Source organism: Nicotiana tabacum, chromosome 16 (genome assembly GCF_000715075.1).
Source record: "Nicotiana tabacum cultivar K326 chromosome 16, ASM71507v2, whole genome shotgun sequence".
NCBI lineage: Eukaryota > Viridiplantae > Streptophyta > Magnoliopsida > Solanales > Solanaceae > Nicotiana > Nicotiana tabacum.
The window spans coordinates 9,067,321-9,077,307 of record NC_134095.1 but is presented as its reverse complement, the minus strand read 5'-3'; the positions used below and the strand labels follow the sequence as shown (position 1 = coordinate 9,077,307).

General features: G+C 40.9%; 1 pseudogene; it reads left to right on the top strand.

Moving 5' to 3' along the window:
- The first annotated feature begins 1,449 nt into the window (after positions 1-1,449).
- On the top strand, positions 1,450-3,297 carry LOC107787633 (serpin-ZX-like; annotated as a pseudogene).
- The last annotated feature ends 6,690 nt before the right edge of the window (positions 3,298-9,987 follow it).

Here is a 9,987-nt window from a genome sequence, read left to right as displayed (position 1 = left end):
ATCAACCCTATGTTCAAGCAACCGTTGGTCATTTTGAACACATCGATGTATGATATTCCCTCTCAATCTTTTGGTGAGCATGGGGTGAATCTGGGCAACCATCAATCTCCACTGGCAATAACAAAGAAATAATTCAAGCAAAGGTGAGGGAGATGGTTATTAACTCGAAACTGTGGAACGACCAACGAGAGTATGATAATGAGGAGGGCTGGGGTGACGGAATTGCTGGTTTTTCATCTGAAGAAGATGACCAAGAGGGTGATCAGGATAGTGCAGGAGAGGACATTGATGCTCCAGTCAAGCCAAAGTTTCAGGGGAAATCTGCAGCACCCAAGAACAATTGAATTGTCATGCACTTGCGGCACCTGCAGCAAGTCCCAACAGCAAGTTGAACCATAATGCTCCAACTTTTGTTCCAAGAATTTCTGCAAATGCAGAAGCAACAAACTTGGGTCAAAAGGCAACAGGAGATAATGTGCAACAACAACAATGCTCAGGCGAATATTCTGCTGGTGATCGAAAAGCAACAGTAGTGCCAAAATCTGGGCAGAATCAAATTGTAACAACTGAACCACTCATTTCATTGGAGGAGAGGAAACTTTTGGATGCAATGGTAAGCTCTACTTCTCTAAAATCCTTAAATCCTGCTACGCTTAGCACTGGTCCTGTAAGTAAGAGCAAGAAAAAAATGCAAAACATAGGACAACAACAAAGTAAGACAATCGTGACAACGACACGAGGAGGAGATGCCTTAGTGACACTCGATATCGTTCAAGTTTCTCCACAACCTGTTAATTTGGGGAGTGAATTTTTTGAACAAGGAGAAGAAGAAGCAATGTTACAAGAATGTCGTGCACAGGCATCAAGAAAAGGGGATATATCACCAAGGCATAGCGGCAAAAGTAAAAAGACTCATACAAGGAAAAATAGTTGGGACGACAAGGTTAGTGATTTTTTAAATGTTAGGCGACCTCCAATGAGAAATGCCAAACAAAAGCAGGTCGCCCCAACTACATCAACAAGGTCCAATCGTTCTAAAAAGAAATCATGAATTTTGAATACTCTTGAAGAATTGGGAGTGTGATGAAAAAGAATTACAAATTGAAGAAATTACAAGTTTGGACAAGAAGGGACAACATTTTATTCTACCATTATGTTAGTATTCTGATTTGTAATATCATCATAGAGTATGTTATAAACTCTGTGGTGATCACTGAATATTTGATTGTAGCTAGTTCTTTCTTTTTACATGCTTGCTAGTGAGGCTATTTTATGCCTCAATAGGATTAGTAAGGTAAGGTTTAGCCCGGTTTGTGTTATATGGATAACAATATCGGTGTTATTATCCCCTTATTTCTACTTTTTCTAATTGTTGTATTTTTCTTTTCTGTTATTAATAAAAAAAACTAGCCCTAGGCGCTTGCGTAGCGGATTGCCAAAAAAAAAAAAATGGCGCAAGGAAAAGAAGAGAAGATTGATTCTTGTGCACAGGTTGCTGGTCGAATTCTTCTAAAGGAGGTAATTAAAAAAAGTGATAAATCTGAGTATATTAACATATTGTTGTCTCCACTATCTTTCCACGCCGTATTGAGCATGACAGCCGCCGGAGCAACAGGAGATACATTAAATCAGATGCTTCAGTTTCTTGGCGTTAGAAATATCGATGATTTGAATTCCAACTTCTTAAAAATGGCTGCTGTTTTTGAGAGCAACAGTGAGAGGGATAGTAATTGTCCAGATTTGAGCTTCGTTAGCGGAATATGGGTGTCTTATACACATGAATTGAAAGACTCTTTCAAAGAATTAGTCAATACTCTCTATAAAACTGAGGCTAAATCTGTTGATTTTCAACGAAAGGTGCGTCGCCATTTTCTTTTGTATTGTCTGGTTTCCCGTTACGTATATAATCACTTGAGTATTTTCACATAAATCACAATTGATACTTTTGTTATTCTTAACTCTCTGAATTAGTGTAGACATTATATTATGCCAACAAACCACTAAGATTCTAGAATTATCCATCCTTAATGGAACTATATATATAGTCCAGATACATTGGAAGAATGGTCTAAACTCCTTCCTTGTAATATACAACAATAATATACCTAGTATAGTCTGGGGCGGATAGTCTAAACCACAAGCACAAGTATAGAATATTTCTGCTGGCCAAAATTTAGACATAAGAATAGATATTAATAGCTAGACCATACACTTAAGTATAGTGTCAATGTCACCCTTTATCCCGATCTGTAATTTATTTCCTACATATATACAAATTGAGTTAGTTTATCTATGAACTTGTGCATAGGAAATAAACTCAATGCTTATTTTTATGCAGGAAGAGGTGGTAAAAGAAGCTAACTTATGGGCTAGCGTTGTCAAAAGGCCTCATCGCAGAAGTTCTCAAGACAGAGTACCTCAACCAATATACAACGATCCTTTTTGCAAATGCCTTGTATTTTAAAGGTACATGGAAAGAAATATTTGACGAACAACAAACCAGGAACAAAGATTTTTACCTACTCAACGGTGACAAAATTTCAGTTCCATTTATGACTGGTTGCAAAGATTTTCTGTATGGATCATTTGAAGGTGTTCAAGTTGCTAAAATTCCTTACTTAATTGGAAAAGACAAGAAAGAGTTTTCTATGTATATTTTTCTTCCAAAAGAAAAAGATGGATTGCCTAACTTATTGACAAAAGTGAATTCTTGTCCAAAATTCTTTACCAAAAAATACAGACTTCGGAAGGAAGAACTTGATGCACTCTACATTCCAAAGTTCAAATTCTCATACATTGTAGTGGATGAAGTGAAAGAAACAATGCAGGAAATGGGATTGACTCTACCTTTTGACGACGAATGCGAAGAGATAACTGGGATTGTAGAAACTGAAGGGCCATTCATTATCAATAGGATATTACAAAAGGCATTTGTGGAAGTAAATGAGAAGGGTACTGAGGCAGCAGCTGTTACTTACGAGTCAGATGATGACTTGGGATTTTCATTGTATGATATGCCACCACCTCGTCCAAGGTTTGTAGCAGATCATCCTTTCTTGTTCATGATCAGGGAAGATGTTTCAAGATCGGTGCTTTTTGTTGGAGCTGTGCTAAATCCTTTGAGTGAGTCAAATGATTAATTGAGGATGTAAGAGGTCTCAAGATTGGTACTTTTCGCTAGGTGTTGTTTTGTTTATTGGCTCTTTGTTTAAGAAATTTGAGGGTTTTGTTTATCACCTTAAATCATGCTCGTGACTACTATTCCATTCATCTTGTTTTTTTTCATTTGGCGTGCTTAATAAATTCTGCATTGTTTCACACTCTGTCCCTTTTCTCTCTATCTTTTTTTTCGTGATCATCTGGTGTTTGGTATCCATATTGGGATTCGACTAAATCGAATTCGCGCAATGAAGTTTCAAATTGGGGGATAAAATATTTTCTACCAAAGGCGACTCCATATTCACATTGGGAAGTAAAACGTTCCCTAACCAAGGTGACTTCATATCCACATTGGAGGATAAAATGTTCCCTAATAAAAGCAATTCCGGTCATACCCGAGGATCGAACTCGATACCTCTGATTAATGATGAATGAGTCCTTTTCCCTCTATGATGTAAGAGGCAGCAGTTAAAAAGGCTTGTAGCATTCAAGATGTGTACTAATGTTTAATGAAATAGAAGGAGAACTATGAGGTTTGAAGTCAAGTTTCAACGGAGGCAAAAAATACTAGGTAGTAATTTGTTTCCTGCATAAGTTTTGACAGAAAATGCTACCAAGGAGCATCACCAAATGAAAAAAGATCAGGAAAGTTCTAAATGAGATCAACTAAAAAGAAATTTCATTGGCAGAGTTAGAACTTTAGAAGATAATACATCGAATTGTTATTTATTTCTTTGGTTATTCTTTTCAATGGGCAACTTGTTTATTTGGTATGATAAGAAGAACATTGTCTTAGCTAGGGGGTAATTGAGTTCAATTAAAATAATACTACTGAGTATTGCTGATGGTTCTATAGAACTATAACCAAGTACTGTAAAGAACTTTTATATATCAGATAATTGACTGAAAAATGATATTTCCTCCATACTGGAAAACAGTGAAGCGGTTCGAAATATAATTATTGAACCATCTAATTTTTCGTCTATTTCGGGCATTAATATTTTAATGATTTAAAACATTAGAAATGTACATGTTTAACTTTCCAAAGAGTAATGGTTTCACTTTCATGCAACAAAGGAAGTAACTTTTGTCGAGGCACAATTTAGTTAACTAAGTACTAATTATTTTCAGAAGTTTTTATTTTGTAGTAACTGTATGGTCCAAATTTAGTAACCACGACCATTACCAAGTAGGACAAGGAACGAGGTTATCATGATGCATCGTCTGGTGGTTGTCGTGGTGAAAGTCAACGATTGAGGGCGGTCCGTCGATGCATGACATCCACGATAGTGTAAACTTAGCGGGAGACAAAGCATATGCCTTTCGAATATTCTCTATGTTGTACTTTCTAGGATTTTTTGGGAGATTGTCCCTTATAAATAAGAAGGGTGAGTAAAAAAAGGAGACACAGGAAAAAAGACCAAAGAACACTTTGTAAAAGAATCCTCTTAGAGTGAATACAAAAGCAGTCTTGTTCATCTGAGAAGATAAAGAAATTCCCCAATCATCTCATATTTATTCCCCCTTTAACGTTGATTGCGCCTTTCAAGCTTGATTGTGCATTTAAGTCTTCACATTCATGAGCATTCACTCGATTCCAATATATTTGTTACATCATTCATCTTGCTTACTCTCTTCATCGCTTGGTCTAGATTTTATTTTGTTTAACTAAGATTGACCTCATCTTTATCATTATTTATTTTAATCATAAAGGTTTTGACATCTTTTCGTCAAACAATTTGACGCCGTCTATGGGAATTTCTTTAGTTGAAATCGAAGTTTCATCTAGATCATAGAAAGGGATACATAACCATGTTTTCCTAGCTTTGCATAAACTAACAATGGCAGGGAAAGGAGATGCGAGATTGAAAGCGATAGCAGATGTCACCGCCAACATTCTGAATACTATCAACGAAGACAACAGGGAGGACAATGAAAACGTGACGCCAAGCACTACGCTTAGGCGAAATGCTTCACCTCCCCCCTGCGAAAGCGTTACTGCTTCGCGTGAAAAGGAAGCCTCCACATCATTAACAGAAGAGGCACCACCAGTGGTGAAAAGGTTACTGGAAGAATGGCTAACAAGCACTCAGAACAACATACTTGACAAACCCACCCAAAAGGGAGAACAGGGACGCTGCGCACGTAGAAATCATGATAGACACCGACGAGCAAGATGTCCCCCGAACTGGTAACACTCATACTATTGTTGATGCAGGTAGTGACGCATTCACAACCATTCTAAAGAAAGTGGAGGAAATGGAAAACGAAAATAAGGTGCTCTGTGACCAGATGAAAGAGCATCAAGAAAGGGTTGATAAGATACCAGGCGCCCCAAAGTTGTTACCAAAACGAGACGTTGGCCGATTCATCGAACAACAATACAATGAGTAAGCAGTACCCCATGCCATTCCCAAAACCTTCAAAATGCCACCGTACCTGAAGATATACGATGGTACTATAGACCTAGAAGATCATATCATTCACTACGTCACAGCGGTGAAAGGCAACGATCTTTCGAGAGAGCAAGTACTGTCGGTGCTACTGAAAAAGTTTGGCGAAACTCTAACGGGGAGCCCTAACTTGGTACTCACAACTGCCGGCACGATCAATAGCAATGTTCGAAGAAATGGCAGACAAGTTTGTCACCGCTCATGTAGGGGCCAAAAAGGTGAAAGCCAGGGTTAACGACATATTCACCGTCAGGCAGACACCTGGCGAGGGATTTAGGGACTTCCTAGCTTGGTTTAACAAGGCGACAATGAGACTACCGAATGTATCGGAAGGGATGTCGGTAGCAGCCTTTCAGAACGGATTGAGCAGAAACGGGTCAAGAGCAACCAGAAAGCTAGTAAGCAGACTCATGAAATATCCTCGCACCACTTGGGAAAATATTCACAACGCCTATTGTGCCAAGGTGAGAGCCGACGAGGATAATCTTAATGGCCCGATCCAACAGCTGACATCAATTCAAGCAGAGGCAAGGAAAGATCGATGCAATGATGGTCGAAGGGACCAATTGGGTCCTCGTCTCGGTTGAGAGACATCAGCCCTATATCAGAGGAACCATAAACACCCCCCGTGGCACACGAATGGCCCTCCTCGACATACCACAGCACAACGAAATGAAAGAGGTATGCCTCCACTTTTATCTGCTCACAATTTATGTATTTCTCCTTCAGAAATAGTGTACACACTAGAGAAGCTCGACATGAAGGTAAAATGGCCACAAAAGATGTGGTCTAATCCAAGCACTCGGAAATCAAATACCCTCTGCGAATTTCACCAGGAATGAGGTCATAAAACCGAGGAGTGCATAGGTCTGTGGCAGGAGGTGGTGAGGATGCTAAATCAGGGACACCTGAGAGAACTGATGAGCTACTGAGGTCGAGCCAATTTCGCCCTTGGACGCAAGCAACACCAGGGACCTCCAAAACCGCCTTCTCCAGCTCGCACCATACAAATGATCATTGGTGGAGGTGACGAGACAGCAATCAACCATGTGAAATTCAACACTGCACACAAACTCAAACGGTCGATCACTCACGAACGGTATGACAACCTCGAAGATATTATCGTCTTTGATAAGTTAGATACTGACGGTTTGTCTTCCCCTTACTATGATTCTTTAGTTATTACTTTACGTGTTGCGGATACTGATGTGAAAAGAATAATGGTAGACGACGGAAGCGGCGCGTGTATTATCCATCCTCGAGTCCTCGTACATATGGGGCTCGAAGGTAAAATAATACTGCATTGCATAAAACTGACGGGTTTTAATAATGCAGTCAAACGAACTTCAGGAGAAATAATGCTACCCATCCTAGCCGGGGGAGTCACCCTGGAAACAACGTTTCACATCATGGACCAAGGCACAGCTTACAACGCCATTATAGGGCGACCATGGATACACGCCATGCGAGCCATCCGGTCAAGCCTCTACCAGGTAATCAAGTTCCCTACTCCATGGGGAATATTCAGCATACGAGGCGAACAACGCACCGCGCAAGAATGTTATCGCATCGCCCAAGATTGTGCACACACCCAACAACTAAAGGGAGCAAACGCAGAAGCATAGTAATTAGCAGCATCGGGAACCAAACCCGATGCACAGACAGACGTTATTAAAGATCCTTACATCGTAGAGGCTACCGAGTCGACCATCGAGGATCTCGACCCCATCTAATTAGACAGCAATGATAGCACAAAAAAGGCCTATATCGGACACAACCTCTTAGAACCAGGTATATTCCATAAATTTTTAGCTAACAATGCCGACATGTTTGTCGTTTCCCATTCAGATATGCCAGGCATTCCGAAAGACATCGCCATGCATAAGCTGAACGTCGACCCATTATATCCGTCGGTGCGACAGATGAGAAGAAAATTGAATGCCACAATAAATGAGGCTGTCAGTGCTGAAGTCAATGAGCTACTCATTAATGGTTCTATCCGAGAATCAAAATATCCCCAATGGGTCGCGAATGTAGTCATGGTAAAAAAGAAAAATAGAAAATGGCGGATGTGCGTTGATTTCACAGACCAAAATAAGGCCTGCTCGGAAGATTCTTTTCCATTGCCCCATATCGACCAACTCATCGATGCAACAGCAGGGCACGAACTGCTAAGCTTTCTGGATACATATTCGGGTTACAACCAAATCCTCATGGAGGAAAAAGACTAGGAAAAAACCACTTTCATCACCCAGCAGAGAACATACTGCTACAGAGTCATGCCATTCTAGTTGAAAAATGTGGGGGCAATATACCAGAGATTGGTCACCAAAATATTTTAAAACCAACTCGGCAAGACGATGGAGGTTGCTGGTCAAATTCAAAAAGAAATAGGACCACATTTACCACCTTACAAAAGCCTTCAGCATATTAAGGCGGTATGGAATGAAGCTAAATCTCGAAAAATGCACCTTCGGCGTAATCTCAGGAAAATTCCTCGGTTTCTTTGTATCACAGAGAGGTATCAAGGTCAATCCAGACCAGATCAAAGCCGTCGAAGGAATACCCGAAATACTAACTAGCAAAAAACATGTGCAAAAATTGACGGGTCGGATAGCCGCCCTATCAAGGTTTATCTCACGGTCGTCCGACAGATGCCATAAATTCTTTAACGTACTAAGGAAGGACAACGGGCTTCAGTGGAATTCGGATTGTATCGAGGCCCTAAGAAAGTTAAAAGCGTACTTGTCCTCACCGCCACTACTCGCTAAAGCAGACCCCGACGAACGCCTTCTGATCTACCTAGCCGTTTTAGAGGTCGTAGTGAGTGCAGTTCTAGTCCGCGAAAACAAAGGTACACAATCCCCAATTTATTATTTTAGCAAAACCTTGATTGACACCGAAACGAGGTACCCTCACCTCAAGAAACTGGCTCTAGCGTTGGTCGTAGCTTCCTGAAAGCATAGACCATATTTTCAGTGTCACCCCATCTCGGTGGTGACGACTTTTCCCCTTAGAAGTATCTTGCATAAGCCCGAGATGTCGAGAAGATTGGCTAAATGGGCCATAGAATTAAGCGAGCATGATATCACCTATCAGCCGCAAACAATGATAAAATCGCAGGTACTCACCGACTTCGTCGTCGATTTTAGTGCCGAAATGTTGCCCAAGGTCGAGCAAGAAGCGCTCCGCACCTCTTCTGAACAACCTGACCATTGGGTCCTCTATACCGACGGCATATCTAATGCGTCGGGATCTGGACTGGGACTCGTACTCGAAGTCCCCACGGGCAAAGTAATTCGTTAGTTCATACGGTGCCACGATATGACTAACAACGAGGCCGAGTATGAGGTCGTAATTGCAGGATTGAAACTGGCCCTCAAGTATAGTGCACGACGAGTCATCCTCATGTGCGACTCACAACTCATCATTAATCAAGTTACTGGGACTTTCTAAATCAAGGAACAAAGGCTACAGAAATACCAAGCAGAAATCCATAAGCTGCTGCCAGAATTCGACGAATGCCAACTTGATTAGATACCGCGGGCACAGAACATCGAAGCAGATGGCCTTTCCAAACTAGCAATAGCAACCAAAAACATCACCAAGGAAAAAAAGGTCACCCTCTTCCACTCGTCAATAGACCAAGTAGAGGTACATTCTATAAATTTAACTTGGGATTGGCGCAACCGTATCATGACATACTTGCAGGAAGGAACACTCCCACAAAATAAAAAAGAAGCCAAAAAGCTTCAAATGCAGGCAGCCAACTACAGTCTCATAAACAACGATCTTTACAAAAGGACGTTTGGAGGCCCTTTGGCCAAATACCTGGGATCAAATCAAACAAGGTGTGTTCTCAAGGAAGTATATGAAGGTCATTGTGGTGCCCACACAGGCAATCGGTCCCTCGTCAGATGCCTTATTCGGTAAGAATACTACTGGCCCACTATGAAAACAGAAGCAGCAGAGTACGTCGAGAAGTGCGAGTAATTACAAAAGTACGCACCAATGATACACCAAGCAGGCGAGCTCCTACACTTCGTCACCTCGCCATGGCCATTCATCAAATGGGGAATGGACATTGTCGGACCTCTCCCGATGGATCGAGGTAAGACACGTTTCCTTTTAGTTTTAATTGACTACTTTTCCAAATAGGTGGAAGCAGGTGTGTTCGCCCAAATATGCGAATAGGAAGTCATCGCCTTCATATGGAAAAATATCATATGTCGTTTCTGTTACACCCCTTTTTATCTACACCCGCAAGGGCATAAGGGAGTTTTTCCAATTAAAGAACAATCGAAGCGGGATTTATTATTAAAGATTTAGAGTCGCCACTTGGGAGATTTATGGTGTCCCAACTCACCGGTTGAAT